This window comes from Rhinopithecus bieti, unplaced genomic scaffold, assembly GCF_001698545.2.
Source record: "Rhinopithecus bieti isolate Rb0 unplaced genomic scaffold, ASM169854v2 scaffold_35387, whole genome shotgun sequence".
Classification (NCBI taxonomy): Eukaryota; Metazoa; Chordata; class Mammalia; order Primates; family Cercopithecidae; genus Rhinopithecus; species Rhinopithecus bieti.
Window position 1 is genome coordinate 70,486 of NW_016814956.1, and position 8,103 is coordinate 78,588.

Consider the following 8,103-nt stretch of genomic DNA (forward strand, 5'->3'; position numbering starts at 1 on the left):
AAAAAAAAAAAAAAAAAAAAAAAAAGAATATAGGGATGTTCTGATGGCCCTAAAAGCCGAATTTGCAAATACTCCTGAGCTCAATTACTTACTGTCTCAGTTTCTACCACAGGAGTTACTCCTACCACCAGTTTGCTCACCTGACAGCCTGTCCACTTGGGTCACCACCCTTCAAGATTCTTTCAACTGACTGCCTTCTTGGCCCCTGGGAAAAACCCACACACCCTCACCCCACCAAACTCTGGACATACACGCTGTCTGGACTCGCTTTCCTTACTCTGCCATGTCAGGCTGCTACACAAGCCTCCTTTCTACAGGTTTATCCAGGTAGGAGCAGTCATCAGTCTCTGTCCTCATCTACATTCTAAAACTCTTAGGACATGTCAAGCTTTACCAAAAACTCCCTCAAGCTGTACCCCAGAGACAGGATTGGGTAAGTCTATATGTTTCTACAGCTCGACACCTGGGACAGAAGAAGACGTCAGTCTCTCCATGTGGAAGGAACCTCCGTTATTCTGAGTTATCTTGCAGACCCTCTCATAGCTTGAGGTGGTAGTGGTGATGTCCATATCAAAGTGACAAAGTGCTCTCTACCACAAGATTTTCCTAACATTCTTTTCAAAAACAATCTGCAACCTACTCTCACATAGGTTGGAGGGGGATCATCCAAAGACTTGTTGGTCACCTCACAGATGCATTTTCCAAAATATGTAGAAACAGAAACACCATGTCAAAATATGAATGTGCCAGGTATTAATGGGATACAAATAGAATATTTGTATCCTTCCCATTTTAGCCTTGTATCTGCCTCTGGGTTGGTCATCCAGTATTTTGTAAACCCAAAGTAACCTTATTTCTCATAGACATAGGTGTTTTTCTAGAAATAGTAAAATCCTTCACACTAACAGGAAATGACACTAGATGGTCTGATTCACTCAAAGAAATACAAAGCTCCAGGAAAGGTAAATCTGTAGGTAAATATACAATACTAAATAAATATATTTTTTCCTAATGTATTTAAATCACATAAGATTGCATAAAACAACTCATTTTTTTTTTGTTTTTTTTGTTTTTTTTTTTTTTTTTAGACAGAGTCTTGCTTTTTTGAGACAGTCTTGCTTTGTCGCCAGGCTGGAGTTCTGTGGTGCGATCTCGGTTCACTGCAATCTCTGCCTCCCAGGTTCAAGCAATTCTCCTGCCTCAGTCTCCTGAGTAGCGGGGATTACAGGTGTGAACCACCACACTCAGTCAATTTGTGTATTTTTAGTAGAGATGGAGTTTCATCATGTTGGCCAGACTGGTCTCAGACTCATGACCTCAAGTGATCCACCTGCCTCAGCCTCCCAAAGTGCTGGGATTATAGGCATGAGCCACCACACCTGGCCTTACATAAAACAATTCTTATAAAATGATTTTTATGCTTATAACATATACAAATATAATATATATATATATGAAAATAATAGCAGAGTGTGTGTGTGTGGGAGAAGTGAACGTATATGATATTAGTACAAATTTTTTATATTTTACCAAAGGTAATTAGTAATTACTATGAAGTAGAGAGTGACAGGTTAAGATTCATATTGTAATCTCTAGAGCAACAACTAAGAAAATAACTTTTAAATATATAGTAAAACAATTCAACAAAGGAATTTAAAGACAATGTAGGTGATGTGGACAAATTGCTAGAAATAAACAAGTTACCAAAAATGAGTCAAGTAGAGACAGAGAATCTAAATAGAACTATACATAAGTGGGCCAAGCGAGGTGGCTCATGCCTGTAATCCCAGTACTTTGGGAGGCTGGGGTGGGCAGATCACCTGAGGTCAGGAGTTTGAGACCAGCCTGGCCAACATGGCGAAACCCTACTAAAAATACAAAAATTAGCCGAGGGTGGTGGCAGGCACCTGTAATCCCAGCTACTCAGGAGGCTGAGGCACGAGAATTGTTTGAACCAGGGAGGCGGAGGTTGCAGTGAGTTGAGATCACGCCACTGCACTCCAGCCTGGGCGACAGAGTGAGACTCTGTCTCAAAAAATAATAATAATAAAAAGTAAATAGAATTGGACGTAAGTAAAGACATCTGAATTATTTCAGAAATTTACAAGCTGATCTTAATAGGACTCAGAATAACAAAGAGATTTTGAAAAAAAAAAACAGAAGTTGAAATACTTTTGCTTTCTGATTCCAGAAATTACTATAAAGCCGCAGTAATCAAGACTGTGTTGGTCAAAGGATACAAAATTTTACAGCCAGGAGGAATAAGCTAAAGAGATCTATTATACAATATAGTGACTATAGCTAATAACAATGTATTGTATACTTGAAAATTGCTAAGAGAGTAGATTTCAAATATTCTCATCACAAATAAATGATAAGTATGTGTGGTAATGTACATGTTAATGAGCTTGATTTAGCCATTCCACAGTGTGTACATATTTCAAAACATCATGTTGTACAATATAAATACATACAATTTTCATTTGTCAATTCAAAAATTTTTTAAAACTACTCTAAAAATAGGTTTAAAAAGACAGCGTGATATTGTCATGAAGATAGATGATGGTACAGAATCAAGAGTCCAGAAATAAACCCTTCCATTTATGGTGAATGAATTTTTGACAAAGGTGCCAAGACAATTCAATGGAGAAAGGATAGTCTTTTCAATGATAGTTGCTGGGACAATTGGATGTCCACATGCAAAAGGATGAATTTGCATTCTTACCTCACACTATACACAAAAATTCACTTGAAATGGGTCAAAGGCCTAAATTTTAGTGCTAAAACTTTTAGAGAAAAACGTAAGAGAAAACTTTGGTGTGATGGTTAATTTTAGGTGTCAACTTGACTAGATGAAGGGATACCTAGAAAACTGGTAAAACATTATTTCTGAGTGTATCCGTGAGGGTGTTTCCAGAGGAGGTGGGTGTGTAGTCAGTGGACTGAGTGGGGGAAGATCACCCTCAGTGTGGATGGGCACCATCCAGTTGGCTGAGGGCCCAGATAGAACGAAAAGGCAGAGGAAAGGTGAATTCGTGTTCTCTCTCTCTCTCTCTCTCTCTCTCTCTCTCTCTCTCTGTCCTGGAGCTGGGACACCTTTCTTCTTCTGCCCTTGGACATCAGAACTCCAGGTTCTCCAGCCTTCAGATTTTGGGACTTGCACCAGCAACCTCCTAGGTTCTCAGGACTTGGACATTGGACCGAGAGTTACACCATTTGATTCTCTGGTTCTGTGGCCTTCAGACTTGGACTGAGCCATGTTACCAGCCTCTCTGGTTCTTTAGCTTGCAGGTAGCCTATCATGGGATTTCTAAGGCTCTATAACCACATGAGCAAATTCTCCTAATAAATCCCCTCTTATCTATCTATCTGTTTATCTGTCATTTATCTACCTATCTATCATGTATCTATCCTATTGGCTCTGTCTCTCTGGAGAACCCCAATGAATACAGATTTTGGTATTCAGAAATAGGGCTGTTGCTATAACATATCCCTGAAAATCTGGAAGCTACTCTGAAACTGGGTGATGGGTAGAGGTTGGAAGAACTTGGAGGAGTATCCTAGCAAAAGCCTATATTGCCATGAATAAAGTGTTAGAGCGATTCTGGTGAGGGCTCAGAAGAAGAGAGCAGTCAGGAAAGTCCGAAACTTCTGAAAGATCACTAAGTAGTCATGATCAGAATGTTGGTAGAAATATGAATGGTAAAGGTAATTCTGGTGAGATCTCAGATGGAAATGGGAAACAAGGTATGATAAACTGAAATAAAATCCTTCTTTGTCATAAAATGGCAAATAACCTGGCTGAATTTTACCCATGTCTGAAGGTTTTGTGGAAAGCAGAACTTAAAAACAATGAACTAGGATATGACAGAAGAACATCTAAGTAGCAAAGCATTCAGGGTGTTTTCTGACTTATTCTAATTGTATACAGTTAAATGCAAGAAGAGACAAATGATTGAAACATGGAATTTTTAATGAAAAGGGAAGAGGAACATAAGGATTTGGAAAATCCTGGCTACGTAAAGAATCAAAGGCATGTTTAGGAGAGAAAAACCAAAAGTGTGGCCAAAGGACCATTTGATAAGGAGATTAATACAGATAGATGGAAGCCAGATGCTATTCATTAAGACAATGGAGAATTAACCAAAGTCATTATGGTGATCTTTGAGGCTGCCCCTTCCATCACAGTTTCAGAGCACAGGGACCTTGAGGGCAAGGTTTCTAGAAAAAGGACTGTGGGATCTCAGCATTTGCTGCCCTTTGCTACCTCAAGTATCTGCTTCCTGCATTCCAGTGCAGCAGTCTTTGGCTGTCCCAGCTATGGCTTAAGCAAGCCCAGGTGCAATTCAACCTGCTATTCTGAAAGATTAAAACATTAAGCCTTGGTTACATCCAGGTGGTGCTAATTGTGCAGTCCCACAGAATGCAAGACATGTGGGGCCGTGGCTTCCTTTACCTAGATTTCAAAGGATGTCATGGACAGCTTGGGGGCCCAGGTAGTTTAAATTCCATGTTTAAATTCTGTCATGGGGCAGAGCTACCACAGAGAACTTCCACTAATGTTACGGCCTTTCTGCTCCTTAGCTCAGCTAAGTCTGAGTTCTTGCCTCACAAGCAGGAAGAATTAGGCACACGAATGCCGGAGAGTGAGTGGAGTAGAATTTATTAAGCGAAAGGAAAACTCTCAGCAGAGAGGGGATGTCGGAGGGTGGAGGTTTCCCTAATTGAAGGTGGGAAAAGTCCCCCATGTGGCTGGATCCAGGACCTTTTATGGACTCAGAATGGGGAGGGCATGTTGATTGGTTTGTGAGTATGCAAAAAAGGTTAAAGCGAAGACACCATTCAAAGGTGGGCATGACTGTAGAAAACCAGTTAGGAAAGGGTAGGTATAGGTAAAATAGGTAAAGGGAGGGGATCGATCAGAGGAAAGTGTGCCAAACAGGAAGACAAGTTATCAGTCCAGTCTGAGGATTTAACTTGTAGCTTGGCTTTCAGGCTTTAAACTGTCTTTGGCTTGGAGTTGGGGTTTCACTGGCTACCCACCCCATCTGCCTAGGTATTTGGCTGCCTCCTCTTGCTATCACTAGGACAATGCCAGTGGAACCGTGGGCTCAGGGTCGCTGCAGAGACCCCAGAAATGTAGACTCACCAATATGCAGTCCTAGCCTGGGAAAGCTGCATGCACAAGTCTTCAACCCATGAAAACTGCTGCATGGGCTGAGTCCAGCAAAGTCATGGGGGAGTGGCTGCCTGAGGTCTTGGAAGCACATAGCCCACTCTAATATGCCCAAAAGGTGGGACATAGAGTCAAGGAAGATTGTTCTGGAGCCTTAAGATTTGATGTTGTTCACTCTGTTGGGTTCTGAACATATTGGGGATCAGTTACCCCTTTCTTCTTGTCTGTTACTTCCTTTTAGACTGGGAATGTCTATCCTATGCCTGTCCCGCCACTGTATTTTGGAAGTAGATAACCTGATTTCACAAGCTTATGGCTGGAGGGAATTTGTCTCAGAATAAATCGTGCCTTGAGTCTCACCCATATATGATTTAGATGAGATTCTAGATTTTGGACTTACGTGTTGGTCCTAAAATAGTTAAGATTTTGGGGTCTATTGGGATGGAATGAATGTGTTTTGCATATGAGAAGAATGTGACTTTTGGGGGGTAATGGGTGGAATGCTATGGTTTGAATGTTTGTCCCCTCCAAAGCTCATGTTGAAATTTAATTGCCATTGTAATGGAACTGGGAAATGGGACCTTTCAGAGGTGATTAGGTTGTGGGGGCTCTGCCCTCATGGGTGGGTTTAATGTCTTTAAAATGAGACTTTCTGGAGTGGGTTCTCTCTTTTTTTCTGCTCTTGTGCCACATGAATAACAGTGTTCCTCCCCTCTGGAGGATACAACATTCAAGGTGTTATCTTGGAAGCAGAGACTGGGCCCTGGCCAGACGCCAAACTTTCTGGTGCCTTGATCTTGGACTTTCCAGCCTCCAAAACTGTAAGAAATAAATTTCTGTTCTTTATAAATTACACAGGTTGGCTGTGCCAGGGACCACAGACACGGGCAAACTTCTGAGCTACCAGCCCAACAGGGGCATAAAATGTCCCCGAGATGACAAAGAAGAGGAGCAGAAGATGCGTCGGAAGCAAACTAGTACTCAAGATTGGGAAGAGGAAATGATTGTGGGGGAAGAAGCAGAGGATGACAAAAAAAAATGGCTGCTTCAGATTAATGACACAGAGGGTGAGGAGGAAGAAAAAGAGGAGGAGCTGTTGGATGAAAGCTCAGTGAAGAAAATGATCCTCACATTTGAATAGTGAGCATATAAAAACCAAGAATTGCAGGTTAAGTTTCCAGACAATCCAGAGAAGTTCATGGAATCCCAACTGGACCTACATGACATCATTCAGAAGATGCATGTGGTGGCCACCATGCCAGACCTGTATCACCTTCTGCTGGAGCTGAATGCTGTGCAGTCACTTCTTGGGTTGCTTGGACACAATAATACAGACGTGTCCATAGCTGGGGTTGATTTGAGTCAGGAATTAACAGATGTATAGACATCTTCTATGAGAGTAAGAGGGAGCAGAAGTACTCATTGATGCTCTGGTGGATGGGTAGGTGACAGCACTGCTGGTGCAGAACATGGAGCGCCTGGATGAGTCTGTGAAGGAGGGGGCCAATAGTGTCCATAACACTCTTGTTATTGTGGGAAACATGGCTGAGTTCTAGCTGGAAATGTGTACGAGAGGTGCCCAGCAGGGTCTTCCTCAGTGGCTGTTGAAGAGGCTGAAGGCAAAGAGGCCTTTTGATGCCAACAAACTGTATTGCAGTGAAATGCAGGCCATATTGCTCCAGGACAACGATGAAAACAGGAAATTGCTTGGGGAGCTGGATGGAATTCATGCACTTCTTCAGCAGTTATCTGTGTTTAAAAGACACAATCCAGCACAGCAAAGGAGCAGGAGATGATGGAGAATCCGTTTGATTCACTCTGCTTCTAACTAATGCTCAGTTCCAATCGTGAGCACTTCCTGAAGGGCAAGGGTCTTCAGTTGATGAATCTCATGCTCAGGGAAAAGAAGATCTCATGGAGCAGGGTCCTGAAAGTGCTGATTGCATCCAAGGGCGTCTACAACTGCGGTAAATTTGTTGACATTCTTGGCTTATGAACCATCTTTCCCCTCTTTATGGAATTTCCCAGGAAGATCAAGAAAGTGGGTACCACTGACAGGGAACACAAAGAGCATGTCTGTTCCATTCTGACTTTCCTTTTGTGGAAACTGAGAGGACATCAGCGAACCTGGCTTTTGAATAAATTAACTGAAAATGACAGTGAGTAGGTTGACAGACTCATGGAGTTGCATTTTCAATATCTGGGTGCAATGCAGGTGGCAGACAAGAGGAACGAAGGGGAAAAACATGACATGGTCCAGTGTGGAGAGATCATAGACAGTGACATGGGGGATGAGTTCTACCTCTAGTGCTTGGATGCAGGGCTCTTTGTTCTCCAGTGCATCTACTGCATTATGGCCAAGATCTGCAATGCCAGTGTCCCCCAGATTTGCCCGAGGGTTCACCAGATCCTAAACATGTGAAGACGTTCCATCAAAATTGTCAGGTATGTCATCAAGGGGTATGCGGAGTTCTGGGAGAAGGAGCAAAAGCACATCCTGGGCTTGCTTGAAAACTTCTAGAGGCCTCTCGACCCTGTGCATAATGGACTCTCTCTTGGCTTCCCTTCCAGAGACAGTTTCTAGACAGCTGTGTGTGGCTTTTGGACAAATTAAAGCTAGTTTTGGTTAAAAAATAGATAGAATAAAATAAAGTACATGGTATTCTGTTATAGCATCACAAAATGAACTAAGATGCTTGGTTACCTTGGGTTAGACAAAAATCTCTTAGATATACACAAAACGTGAAAGAACAAATTGATAAATTGGATTTCATCAAAATAATAAAACTTTTGTGCTTTAAATGACACTATTAAGAAAATGAAAAGGGCAGGGTGCAGTGGCTCACGCTTGTAATCCCACCACTTTGGGAGGCTGAGGCAGGTGGATGACCTGAGGTCAGGAGTTCCAGAGCAGCCTGACCAACATA

At 42.1% G+C, this 8,103-nt stretch overlaps 1 pseudogene; it reads left to right on the forward strand.

Annotated features, from left to right (window-relative positions):
• Nucleotides 1-6,068: 6,068 nt before the first annotated feature.
• LOC108515685 (beta-catenin-like protein 1 pseudogene) lies at nucleotides 6,069-7,697 on the forward strand (annotated as a pseudogene).
• Nucleotides 7,698-8,103: the final 406 nt, after the last annotated feature.